The following is a 21472-nucleotide window of genomic DNA, read 5'->3' as shown; positions in this document are numbered from 1 at the left end:
AGAGGGAGACACAGAATCGGAAACAGGCTCCAGGCTCCGAGCCATCAGCCCAGAGCCTGACGCGGGGCTCGAACTCACGGACCGCGAGATCGTGACCTGGCTGAAGTCGGACGCTTAACCGACTGCGCCACCCAGGCGCCCCTCTAATGAGTTCTTAATATCAGTCATTGTTTTTATAGCTCTCTAATTTTCTTTTGATTCCTTACTCATATTCCAGTTCTCTGCAGGAATTCTTCAGGTTTATCTTTAGTTTTTGAACTTCTTAATCCCAGTGATTTTAATATCCACATCTGATAAACTCCAATAGCAACATTTTCTGCACTCTGTTTTGTTATCTGTTTCTTAATCTTAATTTATAGCCCCAAGTCTTGTCTCTTGGATAAATTACTTTTACAAACAAAAGGCACATTAAAAATCCCCACAGTTAACTGAAAGAATTATGCAATTCTTTGAGCATTTTTATTGTGAAGGGAAAATACCTTATTCATAAGAGTGAATAGTACTTATTTTCTTTTTTGTCTGCTTTTATTTGATCAGAAGATGATAAATACAATTTCTCCTTTAATTTGTATATGCCTATATACATGAATGATATCACATAAAGAAATTTTAGGTAATGATTGTGGCTTATTGAAAAATATCTATTATTGTGAGATATTGAGCATTGTGAAAATCCATGAAAAATATATTAGAAAAAAGAGTTATAAAATATTTTGGTTCTTTTGCACACTTGTAAAATCACAAAGATGTCAATATATTTGAGTTTAAAAAACTTTTATGTTTTCTTTTTCCTTCACACTTGGTACATGTAAATGGAAGAAAACAGGTAAAACCAGCATTTAATAATTTAAAACTTAAAATCCTACCAATGAAGACTTGGGCTGACTTATCCAAAAGGAGAGTCAGAAATAATCTAGATAACCAGCAAAATAACCAAATTGCAATTTAGCTTTAATGTTGAAAACACATTTAGCATGTTGCTTCTCAGGTGTGATTTCTGCAATCTTGTTCAACATCTCTTGTTAAGCACAATGAAATCTGTCCTTAGATTTTTGCTAAAAGGTATTTCTTCCTCCACTTGTCATATGCAACAAATGCAGGTGGAGGGAGCCAAGTTCCATCCTAGGCTATTTCTGTAGGAGCTTCAGTTGGGTTTTGGGTTTGTGGTATAACAATTTGGAAAACCTTTCAAGATAGTATCTTTGTTGAAACCATTGGCTTTATGGGTGTAGTTCAGGACCCATTGTTTCAACCTGACCTTTGTCAGAATGACACAGAAAGTCCCATGATGCAGGAAGGGTCTACTTACTCATTGGTTTGGTTAGGATGTATTTAGTTGGGTCCGTGGAAGCAAGGAAAAAGTGAGTAAACCTATTTTGATGAGGTAGTAGAATAAAGTAAAAATGGATCATATTTCCAAATTCCAATTATTTCTTTATGCCAAAACTAAAACCTTGTAATAATTATTACTTTTGTATGGAATTTGAGATTCTCTATGTTAACAATTGTGATAAATTAACTATGACATGACTGATATAGGAAGTTTTTAACATTTCTTATTAGGGATGGTGGGTTGATTTTCTCCTTTATTTCTAAGAGCACATGAATAAAGGAGAGTCTTACCAGAAACTAATCAGTTTATTAGAATGATTCTAATTGAGACAGAGACAGCCTGAAACTAAGATTTACACCACATTCCCAACTACACAGTAATTGATAAAGGGGTCAGTGTGACATACTTTGAATCCTTCACCACAGAATTCTAGCTGACTCCACAGCACCTTCTAGAAACATCTCTTATTTACACAAAACTTAGTTACCCCACTTTTATTTTCCCTCCCATGTCTGCCCCAAATTTAGAGACCCATTTTACCCATCTTCCAAGTAGCCCGTTATAAACAATACATTTTGCTTCAGAACCCAGTGCATACATATACATGTGTGTAAATATACACACACAAAAGACATCCAGGCCATATCCCACATCTCCAGAGTCAGAGTCTTTGGGGATGGGGCTCAGCCATATGTCTATTTTATTCCACAGGTGAGGAAGATGTTTAATCAGGTTGAAAATCACTTATGTATATAGTTTCCAAGGAAGAAACTGAGGATCAGAGAGATGAGAAGACTTGAATAAGATTCACTTGTAGGTGGTGGGGAGCCAAGCTTAAAATTCAGATCTCTTGTCTGCTTACAGTTGTTATTTTAGTCCAGAATTTGCCAATTTGTATTCTATCATATATGAGTTTTGTAGAATTACAGATGTCATCCTTAAAAAAAAATGTTTTCACTGGTCAAATAACAAACTCAAATAGTTTTATTACTGAACTTAAAAGGGCTTTAAATATCCTAAGAGGCACTATTACCATCCAACAGAGGTATATAGTATATATAACTTTCTTTACTTGTTTGACCACAGATCCATTTTATTTTCTCCCAAAGAGCTTGTCATGGGTCAATATTCCATGTAACATATGGCAAAAACTATTGTAGACCATCAATAATGATATTACCAACAACTAACATTTTATAGCTTTTATGGTTTGAATGGAACTTTCATATTATGTTATTTTGGTTAATCACTTAAAATACTACATATAAATATCTAGTTTTGCTTACTTCTAACACAAAGTTATGAACTCGTGCCAAGTTTGTGTTTTTCTGTGGCAATGCAGATCTTAGAAGAATCCATCAGTGGAGCAATCATTCTATGATTGCACAGTAATAAAGAAACATCAATGACTAAATTTCATACTCAATCAAGGCAAATGCCATCACTGTTCAAGACCATTGCTTATTAATTAAAAATAAAAATCTAAATCTATAAAAACATACTTTTTTGAGAAAAAATGGTCAGACATGTGTGTGGGTAAACAAAACTAGGCAATGCACATGCCAGAGATATATTGGGTGCCTACCATCCGGAAGACACTGCCATGTATTATGGGAAATACAAACCTAGAAAATAGACCACACAGTGCCTGGAACATGGATTCTCAAGGGATATGTAGTGGATGAATGTCTATAGAAAACAAAAATGCCTTTCAGTGAATATTCTTTCTAGAAGGAAAAGACAAGCAGTGGATAGAATATAAAGAAAAAGTAAATAAGTGCTGAGTAGAGTCAAAAAGCATCACAGTAGAAGAGAAAAAGGGTATTAGTAAGAGCTAAAGTGACTAATATTTATGGAATGTTTGTGATTGTCCCAAGAGTACACTGTTCAGTATCCTAACTACAAATGACTATTGAGCATTTGAAATGTAGTCTATCTAATTTGAAAAGTGCTTTAAATGTAAAATGCCTACCAGATTTCAAAGAGTTAGTATGAAAAAAATAATATAAAATATTTCATTAATAAATTTTATATTGATTACATGTTAAATTGACAATGTTTTAGGTACATTGGATTAAAGAAAATATTATTAAAGGTATTTTAACTGTTTCTTCATACCCTTTAAGTTGAACTAAAAGAAACCTCAAAATCATTGATGTGGCGTACATTTGTGACCAGCTATTTTTATTGGACAGGGTTATGAATCTAAGATGCTTTGCACATGCTATCTCATTTAATTTTCCAAACCATCCTAAGAAGTCAGAACTGTATTTGATACAAAGTATATATTAAAGAAACTGTCTGGAATTATCCCAGTGAGTAAACAGCACACTCTACAGCCGATGCTGTGGGAAACTGAGGAAGGCTGCTTGATGGATGATAATGATGGCTCAGTCACTAGGTAGTGTCAGCTAAGTATCTTCCCTCAGCTAAAACTGCATGAATGTGAAAGTGTCAATTCTAATCTCAGTAGTTTTTGCAAATTGGGTGGTGAGGATTTCTAAGTGAAAGAGTAAAGGAATGTTATTGGGTGTTATTTGAGAAACTAAGCTTGTATCTTCTTTATATCTTCTCAGGTGTATCTATTGCCATTTCCATCAGAGTGCCTTTGGAAGACTACATAACCAACAGTTCCCATTTCACCACAATTTCTTCTAGTAAGACAGCATGACTGACTGTGGCTCAATGTTCTGTTTCGTAATGGGTAAGGACAGACAGGGTGCTTCTTGGGCTTTCACCTTTTGGAAGCCACCAAACTGAAGCAAATTTGGATTTCCCACAAAGAGGAAGTCTTATTATAAGTTCCATCATACATTTGTCGCCAGGTGATGTGCAAATATCAGTGCAAAAGGCCCATGACAGCAACTCATAGAGCTTTGATGTGAAGTCACTCACACTTAGGGCCTGCTGGCATTGTCTAATTATGTGATACACATACTTAGGAAATGTCAAGAAGGTCTGAACTCCTATAGTATCTACCTCAATGGAATGCTTGTAAATCAAAGACTAGAAAAAAGGCTTCAGCGTGGGCAGTGCAAAAACTTGGCCTATTTCCATTCCCTGTGCATGAAAAGAGGGAAATAATATTTTTTTCTGGATTAATACAATATCAGTTATATAAGATCATTCATGTGAAATGTTTCCAGTACTGTTTTGTTGCTGGAAGTCAGCACCAGGCTGATTTATCTGAGCAGCAGAGTCTGAGCTATACCTCAAAGGTCTGGGCTGTCTTCTGAAAACAATGGGGAAAAGATTTTCTGCAGCACTTTCCAAAGCCTCTGCGGATAGGGCAAGCCCTCCATTCATCTTAGGCAAAAAGAGAAATAGGGAATGAAAATTTCTCCTGGTAATGGCTTCAGTGGATAAGGAGAACATATTTAATATAACTTTAAAATTTTATGTGACTAGGCAGTGTTAGAATTGATCTGTACAACTGTGATCTATAGATCTCACATGTTCTACATTTCAGAGTCTAAAATGACTTCCAAGTGACCCCTAGGAAGGTCCATATGAAAGTGGATAATTTACAAAAAATGATCCGCTTAAAAGAAACCCTTACATATGGTTCGTAATTCCTAATCTTCAAAATCAAAAATTAAAAGAAGGCTACTTGTTGTGCTTTATATTTTTTATATAGATTCACCTTAGGTTTCTTCTGAATGGTAAGCTTTCTCAGAAACTTGATTTAGGGGCACCTGCGTGGCTCAGTTGGTTGAGTGTCCAACTTCACCTCAGGTCATGACCTCAGGCTTGTGAATTCGAGCCCCGAGCTCTGTGCTAACAGCTCAGAGCCTGGAACCTGCTTAGGCTTCTGTGTCTCCCTCTCTCTTTGCCCTTCCCTCGATCATACTCTGTCTCTTTCTCTCTTTCTCTCTCAAAAATAAATAAACATTGAACAAAAATTTTTTAATAAAATAAAATAAAATTTGATTTAAATCTACAGGTATTTGGAAAGTAAATAATAGCCAAATTAAGGTGAACCTCATAGGAAGGAAAATTATAGAGACCATCTCCTCCACATATTTATGATCAGCAACAACAAGAAACTTATTTGAGAACTTTCTTTCATGATAATGAACTAAAGCAGTCTAGTCAACATTGTGATTTTTGACCCTGAAATTTAACATCTGGGATTTTTTCCTAGAGATATATTGGGAAAGAGTGAAATAGCATATGTTTAAAGATATTTACTGCAACACTGTATATAATAGCAAAAGTTGGGAAAATATTCTAAGTGACTACCAAAAGGTACCTTGTAAAAAGAAATCATTATATAACTATAAAATAGGCTGTTATGTAAGCATGTTAAAAAAGAGAAAGCTTAATACGTACAAAATTGTATTATATTCCTAATAGGTATTAATTTTTTTTTTATACAGCAAATAGCAGAACAATGCTTAAAGTACACGACATTTTGCAATTAATATATATACTTGTGTAAGTGCAGCTCATCCACGGGAAGATTCTTGACCTAACAAACAGGTCAGTTAGACACAGTGTCTGTGTGCCAGGTGAATTGCACGGTGGCTGGAGGTGGGGGTGGGGTACTTACTTTCTCTCCAAATCATCTGTGCCGTTTGAACTTTATAATGTGCACTTGCATTACCTATTCAACAATGTAAATAGTGTTTTAATTGGGGGGTGGGGTTACAGAGTTGTGCTTTAAGGAGAGAGATGGCGGGAGAAAGAAACAAAGGAAACATCTCTTAACAAATGAACCAACAAAGTACTCTTTTGTAAGCAACGTAAGTTTCAGGAAAGGAAAGACCTTCTTACTTTGACAGGTGCAATTACCGATAAAGTGTGCCAAGCATGGGAGTGCTTAAGAAACACTGCTTGGTGATAAATGTTCAGTTGAAGGTACAGGGGAAAAAGATACATGTCCAGTTGAACAGATTCTCTCTGTTGTCTATATTGCATCACATATTCTGGGCAGAACCGTCTACAAGGAAATCCCTCTAATGGAGCAAACATTAGTTTGGAACACATGCAGGAAATGGGTGTGATAAATCAGTAAGGCAAAGGGAACATAATGGATGCTGGAAGCGGCTAGAGGAAGGCAGGAGGATATCAAAGTGTTCAAAGAAGAACCAGAAAAACAAGACTGTTTAGATGACATCAGTGAGAAGAAAATAAAACTTGGGACACACCAGCAAAAGAAGCTCAAAGATGATTTGACAGCTCATCAGTGCAATGAATAGAATAGCAAACTATCCATATTTATTTGCTGGAAGAGCTGCTAGTATGGCCCACAGGGGACATTGTGGTAAAGAGCAAATGCTTCCTTCCATACAAACTTTGGCTTTTAATCTCTTGGTTGAAAAGTATTTACTGAGCACCTGCTTTGCAAGGTGCTGTGGATGATTCACAGATACAGAGATAAAGGTCTGCCATCTGGGAGCATACAGTCTACTCTCAAATGGAAGACCTTCAGATCAGATGAAAACCTAAATTCAACATTATGTTTTTTAAATATTAAGGGCTTCTCTCTAGAATGCTTCTCTCAGGCTCTACACCTGCAAAGATTTCTGCTAAACGGTGCTTGCAGTTCCTTCGATGCACTCTTCTGAGACATAACCAGTGAAGTATCTGTGCTAAGAGTCTATGTGTTCATAAAGGTTCAGTCTACTTTTCTCCATTGTTCAAACAGTTTGGTCTTTATACCTAAGGTATCTTAGAGTTTAGAGTCAATAATATCTCAGAGGATCTTGGGTCCTGAAAAAGTTATGCTGAGAAAAAGTTTCTGTTTTAAGATATCCAAAACTGCTGAGTCAAAATAACTTTCCTTAAACCTAATCAAAATTCTTCCTGCTGCAATTCTGACGCATTTTCTTTGGCCTCAACATAATTTAGCTTATCCTCTCATCAAAAATATTCTTAACACAAATAAAATCAAACTCTTCATCTAAACAAAACAAAGAGTGTTGATTCCCCAAACATTTACCTATTATATGTGGGACTTTAGTAGGGTTGCAGGATTAAATAGAGGATATCCAGTTAAATTTGAATTTCAGAGAAACAACAATGAAGTGTTTTCAGTGTAAGTTTATCCCAAATACTGCATTAAACATACATGTACTAAAAAAAGTATTTATTGTTTCTCTGAAATTCAGATTTAACTGGGTAATCCTATATTTTTATTTGCTAAATATGACAACCTTACATTTGAGAAATAACATTAAAAAGAAACATTGTTTATAAAATGGAACACCTGAGTGTTACTTAATAGATAGCACATTAAGATTTTAAAATTGGCTTTTAGCAGTTTACCAAGTCCAAGATGAAGATGACAATTTCTGGAATGTACAGAGCTTCTCCACTTATTTAGCTAGAGTCAAGAGACAAGGGTACTCTCTGGTTGGAAAAGTTAGTGTAAGTGATTGACTGTTAAGAGACTTTCAAAACAATTCATGACTTTATTTTCTTTTTTTAGCACACAGGGTGGTGGGTGTTGATATAAGAGAGTATTGTTCCATGTGTTACTGGTGGCTTAACTTAGAAGGAAACTCTTACCAGATACATAGTGACTCATTTGGACCTGAGAGGTGATCCCAGGATACTTGTAGGTGTCCTATTCCAGACTACCAAAAGACTTCTTTCTGGAGGTATGAGAGATGGACAGCGCAAAAAAATTACTCTTAAATGTGGAAACTTGACAGTGACATAAAATATGAATTACACTCTAAGTGATACCCACAGAAAGTAGAAAATAGAGATTAGTGACTAATACCCCTTTAAAAACACATGTAAGAGGAAGACAGGGGCAAATACAAACCATGAGAAAATAATTGCAAAGAATTTTAGGGGATTTAAGTGTAAGTAGATGGTAGAATCAAGTGTCTCAAAATAAAGTTTTGAATAAAAAACATGAGTACCCTTGTGCAGTGAGGTAACACAGATTTTAAAAGACAGCAGAAGATGTTGATTTGCCATTTTCATTCAGCATTCATTCATTCACTCATTCAAAAGGTGTTTATTATGATGTATAGAAAGAATGTCAAATCTTTACTTTAAATGTTAAAATAAGTTTATATCACCCTACCATATGGTTAGCAACAGATTTACTTTTTTTAACTGAATATGGACCCAATATGACAGTTTTCCTACCTACCAGGTGTTTACTATTGGGATTCTAATTTGAACTAGATCATTTTAAAACTAAAACCTCCCAAATAGTCCTAAAGACTACAGGATAAAATTGAAAAAAATATATACAGGATTACAAACATGGAATAGTACTTGGGTATCCTTTTCTTATGTCTTTTTAACCGAGTTGACAACTAATGAAACACATGCTTAAAAGATTCACAAGATAATTTGCATGACATGATCAGGGCTGCTCTAGGTCATATTGTAAAGTGTCTTGGACACCTGGGTGGTTCAGTTGGTTAAGTGTCTGACTCTTGATTTTGGTGCAGATCATGATCTCACAGTTCATTAGTTCAAACCCCTCATGGGGCTCTGTGCTGACAGTGCAGAGCCTGCTTGGGATTCTCTCTTTCCCTCTTTGTCTGCCCATCCTCTGCTCTCTTGCTCTCTCTTTTTAAAGATAAATAAACATTTAAAAGGATGTTTAGGGGCGCCTGGGTGGCGCAGTCGGTTGAGCGTCCGACTTCAGCCAGGTCACGATCTCGCGGTCCGTGAGTTCGAGCCCCGCGTCAGGCTCTGGGCTGATGGCTCAGAGCCTGGAGCCTGTTTCCGATTCTGTGTCTCCCTCTCTCTGACCCTCCCCCGTTCATGCTCTGTCTCTCTCTGTCCCAAAAATAAATAAACGTTGAAAAAAAAATAAATAAAAGGATGTTTATTGAATATCTATTATGTGCCACACACTTTTCCAGGTCCTTGGGATACAGGTGTAAATGAGATCTATTCAATTCCTGATCTATGTTACTTACAGTGTGTTTGGAAAACTTAAAATAAAATAAAATAAAATAAAATAAAATAAAAAAATAAAATAAAATAATAAAATAAAATAAATCATGGTTTCCCACTCTGGAATGTAAGGAGCCTGGAAGTCATCATTCCCTTTTAACAATGAGAAAAAATTTGAATAAACTGAAAAATCAACAAATCTTTTTACACCCATCAGAGAAGGATGGTCACAGACCAAACTGCTGTCCACAAAATTGGAAAGTCAGGTGAATAAAAATAATTACAACTTCCTGGAGCAGAAACCCATGAGCAGAAACCTCCACTGGAAACCAATACTAGGATAGAAAAAACCAAACTGTAATTGATGAATAGCTGAAGGCTCAATGTGGACAATTCTGAGAGTTAAAAACTCTAGTAGAACCCCATAACCTTACTCATAGAGGAGCAAAGATAAAAATTAAATCTGACTTCTCCTCAGAAGCCATGCAAGCAAGAATAAGTAGAATGAATTATTTAAGGTGTTGGGAGAAAATAAAAGCACACCAATGTAGAATTCTGTGTCCTGTGAAATTACCACTCAAAAGTGAAGGGAAAATACAGACTTTGTCTGACAAACAAAAAAATTGAGGTAATTTGTTGCCAGTAGACCTGTCTTGCAAGAAATAATAAAAGAATTTCTTCAGAGAAAAGGGAAATGACATAGGTCATAAACTCAGAACTACATAAAGTAAGGGAAAACATCAAAAAAAGAAGTGAAAGTAAAGTAAACCTTTTATTTTACTTATTCTTAGTTGAACTAATATAACAGTTTTTTAACAACAATTAATAACAACGTGTTCAATTAGGTATGCTTACTTGTATATATATGTGCTTATTTATGTATATGCAAAATGAATGACAGCAATGATACAAGGGACAGGAAGGAGGAATTAGGATTATTTTGTTATAATCATGTAGTTGCACTATCCATGAAGTGGTATAGTGTACTTTGAAAGTTGACTTGGATTAGTTGTGAATATATATTGAAACTCTAGGGCACTAAAAAAATAATAAAAAGAAATATAGCTGTTTTTTTCACATAAGAAACCGGCATCATAAAATGCTCAGTTAAAATCACAAAGGCAGAAGAGTGGAAGACAAAACTTTGAAAAAAGGAACAGAGTAACAAATATGTTAACTATTCATCCAATCAATAATCACCTTAAACATCAGTGGTCTAAATACACTGCTTAAAAGATAGATATTGTAAGAGTGGATCAAAAACCATACCCACCTGTATGTTGTCTGCAAGAAGCCCTCTTTAAAAAAAATTTTTTTTAACATTTATTTATTTTTTGAGAGACAGAGACAGAGCATGAGTGGGGAGGGGACAGAGAGAGAGGGAGTCACAGATTCTGAAGCAGGCTCCAGGCTCTGAGCTGTCAGCACAAAGCCCAACGCGGGGCTCGAACTCACAAACCGTGAGATCATGACCTGAGCCAAAGTCAGACTCTTAACTGACTGAGCTACCCAGGCGCCCCTCAAGAAGCCCTCTTTAAATATAAAGACAAATATAGATTAAAAGTATGGATGGATGGACAACTGATGAATGGATAAAGATGATGTGGTATTGTGGTGTATATATATATATATATATATATATATATATATATATATAAACCATATATATATATAACCATATATATATATATACACACACACACATATATATATATATGTATATATATATATATATATATATATATATATATATAAATGATTAGGCAAAAGAATGCAATCTTGCCATTTGCAACAATGTGGTGGAACTGAAGGGTATTATGCTAAGTGAAATAAGTCAGAGAAAGAGAGATATCATATTATTTCACTCATATGTGGAATTTGAGATACTTAACAAATGATCATAAGGGAAGGGTAGTAAAAATAAGATAAAAACAGAGGAAGGCAAACCATAACAGACTCTTAAATACAGAGATTAAACTGAGGGTTGATGGTGGGGTGCTGGGTGGGGGGATGGGCTAAAACAGCAATGGGCATTAAGGAAGGCACTTGTTGGGATGAATACAGGGTGTTATATGTAAGTGATGAAGACTACACTGTATGGTAGCTAACTTGAGAATAAATTAAAAAATAAAAATAAAAAGATAAAATAATTTTTAAAAAGTAAATGGATGAAGTGAGATATACCAATATCATGATAACAGTAATCAAAATAAAGCAGGAGTAGCTATGTTAATTTCACACAGAGCAGACTTCAGAGCAAGGGAAGTTATCGGGGATAAAGAGAGGCATTACCTGATGATAAAGGGTTCAGTTTTCTAAGAAAACATAATAATTCTCGATGTGTCTATACCTAAAAACAAACACATCAGCAGGTATCAAAATATGTTGGATAAAAGCTCATAGAATTGCAAGAAAAAAATAGATGAATCCACTATCATAGTTGGATACTTTAAGACCCCTCTATCAAAAATGGACAGATCTAGGAGACAGAAAATCAGTGAACACACTGTTGAACTCAACACTACCACATGTAAACTAGATATAGTTGACATATATTGATTATTTCACATAACAACATCAGAAAACACATTCTCAAGCTCACATGAAACTTTGATTAAGATAGATCACTACTGGGGTCATAAGATAGACCTTAACAAGTTTAAAAGACTAGAAATCATATAATATCTGCTTTCAGATTAATTATAGTGTAATTAAGCTAGATCAATAACAGAAAACTGGAAAATCTCAAAATACTTGGAGATTAAGCAATATACTTTTATTTTTTTAATTTTATTTTTCATTTTTTAAAGTTTACATCCAAATTAGTTAGCATATAGTGCAACAATGACTTCAGGAGTAGATTCTTTAGTGCCCTTACCCATTTAGCCCATGCCCCCTCCCACAACCCCTCCAGTAACCCTCAGTTTGTTCTCCGTATTTATAAGTCTCTTCTGTTTTATCCCCCTCCATGTTTTTATATTATTTTTGTTTCCTTTCCCTTATGTTCATCTGTTTTGTCTCTTAAAGTCCTCATATGAGTGAAGTCATATGGTTTTTGTCTTTCTCTGACTAATTTCATTTAGCATAACACCCTCCAGTTCCATCCATGTAGTTGCAAATGGCAAGATTTCATTCTATACTTTAACACACAGGTCAAAGGAGAAATCGCAAAAGAAATTTTAAAATATTTTTTGTTAAATTAAAATGAATATAACACTTATCAAAATTTGTGAGACACAGCAAAAACAGTGCATGGAGGGAAATTCATAGCAATATATAGAATGCATATTAAGAAAGAAAAAAGATCAAAAGCCACTAAACTAAGTTTCCACTATAGGAAACTAGAGAAATAAGAGCAAATTAATCCCAAAGCAAGAAGAAGAAAAGAAATAATAAGTATTAAAGTAGATATCAATGAAATTTAAAACAGGAAATCAATAGAGAAAAATCAAAACCAGAAGGTGATTCTTCGAAAAGACCAGTGAAACTGGTAAAGTGCTAGTCAGGTTAACTAAGAGAAAAAGAGAGAAGATACAAATTACTAATATTAGAAATGAAAGAGAGGCCATCATTATAAATTCCATGAACATTAAAAGAATAAAAAGAAATATTATGAACATCTCTATGCCCACAAATTTGATAAGCTAGATGAAATGGACCAAGTCCTTAAAAGACATAATATACCAAAGTCCACACAAGAAGAAATAGACAATTTTAACAAGCCTTTATCCATTAAGAAATTGAATCAATAATTAATGATCCTCAAAGAACAGGAAGTAGCAGGCCCAGATTGGTTCACTGGTGAATTCTATCAAACATTTAAGGAAGAAATTATTCCAATTCTTTAAATGTTTCCAAAATGGAGAGGTAGAGGGGGTACTTCTCATGCTGAGGTCTATTACCCTAATACCCAAACAAGACAAAGACATCACAGGAAAAGAAACCACAGATTTTTCATGAACATAGATGCAAAAATCCTCAACACTGTATCCTAGGAAACCAAAACCCAACAATGTATAAAAATAATTATGTGTCCCAACCACACGGAATTTATCCCAGGTATGTAAGACTGGTTCAGCATGTCTACATGGCTGCTCTTAAAGGTGTGTGTGTGTGTGTGTGTGTGTGTGTACGTATGTATCTTAGACAAAGGCTCACAAATTCTACTTTATTAAGGAGTGCAATCCATTGGACAGGAATGAGGACAGGGGAATGGCTCAAAAGGAGAGATTTCTAACAAAAAGATATTATCTAGCTGGTGGAAGCTATGTGTTGCAGATTTCTGGGTCTTTCAGGATTACCCTTTAAAAGGCCTTATAAATTGCATCTGAGGACATCCCTCCAGCAGTGCCTGGAACAAGAGATGGGTGAAACCAAGAGGATATGAGGTGAGACATGTCTGATGAAGAATCCTTCTGGTCACAGTTTATACTGTTTCAAGCATTTTATTACTTTTATGAAAGACCTAAACTGGCATTATGCATACTGTCATGCAACTTTTTTCACTTATTATTATTTATATTAGATGGCCTTTTTCTTTTATTTTTTTTTAAAGGTTTATATTTATTTTTGAGAGAGAGAGAGCACAAGTGGGGAAGGGGCAAAGGGAGAGGGTGACCAAAGATCCAAAGTGGGCTCTGTGCTGACAGCAGAGAGCCCAATGCAGGGCTCAAACTCACAAACGGTGAGATCATCACCTGAGCTGAAGTTGGACGCTCAACCCACTGAACCACCCAGGCACCCCTAGACAGCCTTTTTCTGCATACAGATAGGTCTATATCATTCTTCTACAGGCTACAGAGTAAAAAGATAAGTTTTAGATTAGAGGATAATAAGTTTTGGAGTTATATTGTATTTTACTTTTTCCCTTCTTTGTTTTGACAAACAAGGACGTATTTTATTAGGTGCATTAGGATATAACTTCATTTACGTCTAGGAAAGTTCAGTGTTATGACACTGACCTTTGAATGCTTATTCAACAGTTTTGCATTTCATTCGTTAAAATGACCATCTGTGTTCGCATATGTTTCTGATTTACCAGTATTTTATTTGGTGTATTTCTGAGGAAATAAAACCTAGTTATTTCAAGTCAGAAGAGCATGGCTATTATTGCACTTGTGAGTTAAAACCCTAAAAAGTTAACCAAAAAAAACCTTAAAGATAACTTTGATGCTCTACTACAAAATGAACACCTAACATCCTATTGATCTTGTCTTTTCAGCTCGATATTGACCAGTTTGTCCCATTAGTCATATCTTCCCTGCTTCTGGACATTGACTAGAAGGAAGGAAGGGAAGAAGGAAGGGAGAGAGGGAGAAAGGAAAGTTGTTTTTTGGGGCCAGTACTAGATTAATTAATTTAGTTTTACAAATAGCTTGATGTCCTTGTGAGTTTAGCTATCTATCTGAATGGGATATGCAACCTACCCCTGGGTTCCCATCTAGAGGGTCAGTCTAATTCACACTAGGGAACAATCTGGATTTGCCAGCTACTGAGTTAGCAAAACCTCCCTGTGTACTTGTTCCACCCCAAATAAAATAGGACCTGCCTCAAATCTTTGAGAGGGCCATGGTTACTTTACACTGTTAGAGTTTTAGCAAAGGGAAAAATGGTGTTCCAGGCAGATAACAAGATGGCAGAGAGATCAAAACTTCCTCTGGCTTCTCCCTAAAGGACACTGATCCTATCGGGAGGTGGTAAACAGGAAAGTCAGGGCAGCTTTCACTTGGCAAACATTCCTAAGCCGTAAAACAAATCATGAATCACTGCACATCGTTTTTCCCTTTATCCTCACCAATAAGTAGAAAGAACTTCTCTTCTCAGCAAAAATGCTAACATTAGGCCCTCAGGCAAGCAATGTGACCTTTCATGGGATTCCTTTCAGTATACCAGTTATTGCTGCAAGCATGGCCTTTGCACATCAAGTGTAAGACAATGTGAGATGGGGAGTTTAAGGGAAACCTAAGACAAAGACTGAAGACAAAAGATCCATGAGGCAGTAAAAGGAAGTCAATTGCCTTGACTAGAAATCATCTTTTCTTTCAGAAGATGGTTAAGGGAGAAGAAGGAATTATCCATACCTTTGTCTTCTTGGTCTTTTTATACAAGTTCATTCCACTTCACAGCTGAACTTCTAGAAACAAAATACCCTTATTACTCTACTGGAGTTTAATATCTGTATGTTGGATTTGGCCGTGGCTGGTCCCTTAACACAAATAGTTCCAAATGAAGAGCGATGTATTTATTCAGCGTCATGTATATCAGGTATGTGCAGTGTATAAAAGATGTTGTAAACAAATGTTTGCTTTTATTCTCTGAATTGTAGAGGATCAATTAAATCAGAGTAGCCTCACTGAGAGCTGACTTTCCATAACTATGTCATAAAGGCAAGTCTTTTCTTTATTTTGTTATTCAAAATTATTTGAAAATGTATTTGATGTCTATAGCGTAGGTATGATAAACTGTGTCAGAATTTTGGTTGTAAGAAATTAAGATAAAGAGCAGAGAGGGGCAGCTGGGTAGCTCAGATGGTTAAGCGTCCAACTTCTACTCAGGTCATGATCTCATGGTTTGTGAGTTTGAGCCCTGCTTCAGGCTCTGTGCTGACAGCTCAGAGCCTGGAGCCTACTTCAGATTCTGTATCTTCCCCTCTGACCCTCCCCCACTTGCGCGCGCGCGCTCTCTCTAAGAAATAAAATAAAAACATTAAAAAAATTATTTAAAAAAAGAGCAGAGAAATGTTAGCTTTTTCTGACTCTAAAGAGCCCTATCTCTCAGAAATAAAATGAACAAAAACTCTACCCTAAGAAAAAGATACAGAACCAAATTACCAAATTTGTCAATTATGGAAGGAAACATTACATTTGTCTAACTATTTGGGTGTGTTTAGGTTTCTTTTGTGTTCTGCCACTGAATAAATAGACATATACACACTAAATATATCACTGTAAATAAATACATATGTGTATATATATATATATATATATATATATATACGTCTGCACACACGCGTACGTACACATACACAAACATATACATACATGTGGGGTATGTGTGTCTGTGTGTGTATGTGTATGAAAATGAGGGGGAATTAAAGTGAGAAAAACTTGGCTTAAATTCCAGCTAACATACTGAGGAATTGTGTAACAATATTCCAGGCACACTTCCTCTCTAAGTCTCAGTTCTCACCTGTGGAATGATAACCATAGCCTTTTAGCCTTTTGCCTATATCTTAGATATCTCAGATTTTGGGGCCTGATTCCACCTTCTTTATTTCCTACTGTTTAACTTGGACAAGTTATAGAACCCTCCTGTGCCTCCATTTCCTCATCGGTAAAATGGGATAATAGTGGCCCTTCATAAGATTTAATTTATTTAATATCCACATGCATTTCCAACAGTGCTGGAGACATAGTGGAATTCAATAACTTCGTTATATCTACCTTCACCTCCATGATCACCACCATCATTATATACAAGCACTCAGCAAGGTGTCTGGTATGGAGTAGAGATGCACTGGATATTTGTTGAAAATCCAGGCAATTCTTACATTTGGGTTTTTATTTAAATGAGATATGCCTTTCTTTTTGTTGTCCTGAACTAATTATAGATTGGGAGCAATAGGCATGTTAGTTTCCTGTCCAATAAAATATCTCCATGATCCTTATATCTGGCTCTCTTGGCCATCTATTCTCAGTAGAATGCAAACCAAGACCACCATTTAAAACCAATGTAAATTCAGTTAACTAGAAAACCACATCACCCTAAGTGGTCGAGATTAATGAAATAATTTTTTCAGTGTCACCTTTTCCCTAATGTAGAGTATTACTGGTGTCTCATTTTCTTAACTTACATGTTGCCTTAATTTCCTGGATTTTCTTTCTTTATTAAATCAAGCATTTAAAAAATTCCATTAAAGGGGCACCTAGGTGGCTCAGTCGGTTTAGTGTCTGACTCTTGATTTTGGCTCAGGTCATGATCTCACAGTCATGAGATGCGAGCCCTGTGTTGAGCTGTGTGCTGAGCATGGAGTCTGCTTAAGACCCTCTCTCCTTCTGTCCCTCTCCCCTGCTCACACTGTCTCTCTAAAAATAAAATAAATAAAATTCCATTAAAGAAAGCAGGAGGAGACTGAAGGATTGATAGCTGTGGAGCGTTAAAAACCTATTTGCCCTAAAACAAAAACAAAAAACAAAACCCATTTGCCCTTCATGCAGATTCAACACAACAAACATCCCAAGACCTACCAGGCTCTTACTACTGAGCTCGACAATTTAAAGTACCTTTTTGAAATAATTAAATGTCTTACATGTTTACAAGAAAATCAAGAGACTCGCCTAGGCTCAGCCACCTGGTAATTTGCAGTGGCCACAGGAACTTCATCTGCGGTCAATTCCTGTCTTTCTTCTCCAGGGCATGACTCATTTGTAAAATAGAAACAAAAACATCTGCCCTTGAGGCCTTGGGGTTGTTGTGTTACTACTAGTACTGCTAATATTATTATCATTATTAATTGGTAATAGTAATCATGTTTTTTAAAGTGTGATGGACTGAAAGGTACTATAAAAATCATATAGTGGAATCCAAAAATCTGTAAAACATGTTTTTCTTTTTTGAAAATTTGTTATAATAATTATTGGAATAAATCAGATAGTAACTGAGGTTTGGAGACAATTTTTAATATGGATATTATTGTTAAGCTAATGTATTTTATCTGCAAAATATCTAAATATAAACTTTTGTAGAAAAGGTTTTAAGCTCTGAAATCATTCAGATTTTCCTTGCATCAGATTCTATAGAATCTTTCACATGGTATGTTTTTCCTGCCTCTAAAGAATCAGCTTTTGTTTTTATAATTGTTCCACATTTGTACTGGAAGAGATTATAAGGAGCAGGAAAAATAATTCATGGTAAAAGCTCTCTACAAAAGGTGAACCCATTTATCTTCCAAGTCATAATGAGCTAGTTTGAGAAAGGCCTTTGAACTTGCTTCTGGCAAGTGGAAACATTAACTAGCCTGATTTGAGAAGAGCGTTTGAACTTCTGGCAAGTGGAAACATCAGTCCCAACAAATCATCAGGAAAGCTTGGGTCAAAAGTGCAGAAGCCGGAAAGTATTTCCAACCATGTTTCAGAAATATCAACATATCTGCATCAGCTATCATGTTTATGCATATTTTAGCCAGTTTTCAAGGAGGCTTCATATCCAGGAATGGATAAAGATGATTCCAGGATTGCCCAGAGCAGTATTTTTCAAACTGCAGCTTGCAACCCATTAGTAGGTCATGAAAGCAATGTAGTCCGTCCTGACCAGCATTTTAAAACAACGACATAGACTGGAATAAGCAGAAAATATTAGAGGGCACCCAGTAGTTAGAAGAAGTATTGTTTGGGAAACTTCTGCTTCACGTGTGTTTTGCATGATCCCGATGTAAAATACCCTTCTTACTGTGAGTTGTAGTCAGAAAAGCAGAAAAGCATTGATCTGGGGGCTTGTGGGTTCTGACTGGGTTTGGATAAAGATGGAGAGACAAAGGGCTTTGCATCTGTCTGAAGTCTGAACCAGAGAAACTCTCCAGCATTAAATTGCTTCTAGCCCATTCTCAAAATCAGGATAACACAGTAGGGACAAGATGGTGAGTTGGATCAATTATCTGTGTCATTTGCCTTGGGTAGATAAATTCTAGTAGCTATAAAATCAGTTATTCAGTGTCTGGCTTTGGCATCAGCTAGTGTGCTCTCTAACAGGCCAATGGTGGTTTGAAAATCACATTAAGACTGATGAAAGTCTACCCCCCACATTTTCTCTTGCCTTCAGAAACTGCTGCAGGAGATTCATTGTTTTGGTGGACATAGAGGTTTGCATTGTCTTGCAGCTTATATATTTACTTAAGCTTTCCGGAGAATTCTACGAATGTATCAACACTTGCCTTTGCCCTAATTACTTCTCATTTAGTTTTGAAATGAGAATCACTTGACATTAATGCTACCGAATCATTTCAAACAATTGCAGTTGGATTGGAGGGAAGTTTGAAATATCAGTTTAAAGAAAACCAATTTAAAGCAACTCCACACCCAACTTGTTTAGTTCACATTAGCTTTTGCTAATCGAAGCGAATGTTGGCTGGCTGATGACCACTAGCAGTTACTGTATTTTAGAAAGGACTATAAAAATACATGGGTTAATTTGTGTACATTTGGCAAGTGGCAATTTTAGTTTTTGTGAGAACATGACTCAAATGTCTCAAAAGATGATATATTATTAGAGAGTAGTACTGCCCAAACGGACTTTCTGTGATAATGGAAAAGATCTACATCTGTACCGGTCACATGGTAGCCACTAGCCACACATGCCTTGTGAGTGTTTGAAATGTGGCCAGGGTGACAAAGAAAATGAATTTTTAATTTTATTTTATTTTGATTACTCGAAATTGAAATGGTTACATGTGGCTAGTGACTAACATAGTGGACAGGACAGTTCTAGAATCTTGAATTTCCATGCTAATTCAAAACAAATAGAAAATTCCTCTTTTCTATCAATGCCTGAAAATTAACTCACTCATTTATTATAAGGTGACTTTTTACCCCATCTTGTCAGTCACTCTTTTCAAGTCTTGTCCCTTACATGCATCTCTTAATGCTGTTCTACGCATAGTCAGTACTAAATAAATGATAGCCTTTATTGGAATTACTGCTATCAATATTTATTTATCACCTACCTTTGACCCTAAATTCATCCTTAAAACTTAGGTTTATCAGAATATTTTTATTTATTTTTAATGTTTTATTTATTTTTGAGAGAGAAACAGAGTGTGAGCAGGGAAGGGGCAGCGAGAGAGACACAGAATCCAAAGCAGGCTGCAGGCTCCAAGCTGTCAGCAGAGCCTGATACGGGGCTCGAACCCACAAACAGTGAGATCATGACCTGAGCCGAAGTTGGATGCTTAACCAAGTGAGCCACCCAGGCGCCGCTAGAAGAATATTTTAAGGATCTGTTATGATGCGTTCAATCACATAAGGCATTATTTTAGGCAGAGTTGTTGAAACTGCATATTGAAACCCATTAATCATTCAGGAAAGCAATTTAGTGACATATCAACATTGTTATATGAATTGTTTTTGTCACGAAGAATTATAATTAAAATTTGTTTTATCAAATAATTCTAAAGTAACATATGGTTGGTACCAAGTGGATAAGTCATTTTTAATTTACTTGGGCGACTCCTTTCACTTCTTTGAGCCCAACTGTATTGATTTGTTGAATGGGGATTGGATTAAACCAGGCATCACAGATGTAAAGCCTACGGGATCTTGATGGTGTCTTAACAAATGAGGCCTGCTAAGTATAATACAGTAAGGTATAGCGGAGACTGTCAAATTGCAGAATTCCTGTATCACCTGAAAAAAACAAGACAGTATCAGAACCCTGTGTTCCTAAATGCTTTAGTTTTCCAAGATAAACTAAAAGTTTAGATTTTTCAAGTGGTGAAACTAAATGCATTAAACAAATATCATGTCAAGGGGTGCCTGCCTGGCTCAGACAATGGAATGTGAGACTCTTGATCTCAGGTTGTGGGTTTGAGCCCTGCATTGGGTGTAGAGATTACTTTAAAAATAAAATCTTAAAAAAATTACATGTCAAGTGAATTTTAAGGTATGTAAATTATATTTCAATAAAACTGTTAATGTGTGGGTCTAAAGGCCACTAGTTTGCAATTTCTGGACCATTTGATCTAAGATTTTTTCCTGTGTTGCTACTCCGGCCTTTCTAAGCCCTCTGCATATGTCTTTCTTAAACATTTTAGCAGAGTTTGTATCTGAGGAAAAAGTTTGCTTCACGGAGGGACTTTTTTGAAGACAGACAGCTAATGTAGCACTGATTCTTTGCATTCAGGCCTACACAAGAAAAATTTAAATAAGCCAACTGACAGAGAAATAAGTTATAAGCTCAGTAAAGGAAGAAACTAAAGTAAGTAGCCAATATTTTTTTTTATATAAAACACTGAAGTGAGAAAAAAAAAATCCAGATGAACAAGAATCTTAAAGAAAAAGTAAAGAAATACTGTGATTACTCTGTAACCCTTAAATGTTTTTTAAAGACATTCGCATACTCTTTTTAAGAATACCAAAATGAGGGGCATCTGGGTGGCTCAGTTGGTTAAGTGTCCAACTTTAGCACAGGTCATGATCTCATGACTAGTGAGTTTGAGTCCTACTTTGGGGGCTCTGTGCTGACAGCTCAGAGCCTGGAGCCTGCTTCAGTTTCTGT

The 21472-nt window shown here is 35.8% G+C and overlaps 1 long non-coding RNA gene across 1 annotated transcript; it reads left to right on the top strand.

The window, feature by feature from the left end:
- LOC147584378 (uncharacterized) lies at positions 1-5269 on the top strand. The gene is made up of 2 exons (XR_015249031.1): positions 1-826; positions 3910-5269. It is a non-coding gene; the product is annotated as an uncharacterized LOC147584378 (long non-coding RNA).
- Positions 5270-21472: the final 16203 nt, after the last annotated feature.

This window comes from Puma concolor, chromosome A1 (assembly GCF_028749965.1).
Source record: "Puma concolor isolate L17-30 chromosome A1, mPumCon1.1.hap2, whole genome shotgun sequence".
In the NCBI taxonomy this organism is placed as follows: domain Eukaryota; kingdom Metazoa; phylum Chordata; class Mammalia; order Carnivora; family Felidae; genus Puma; species Puma concolor.
This window is presented reverse-complemented; position numbering and strand designations above follow the sequence as displayed.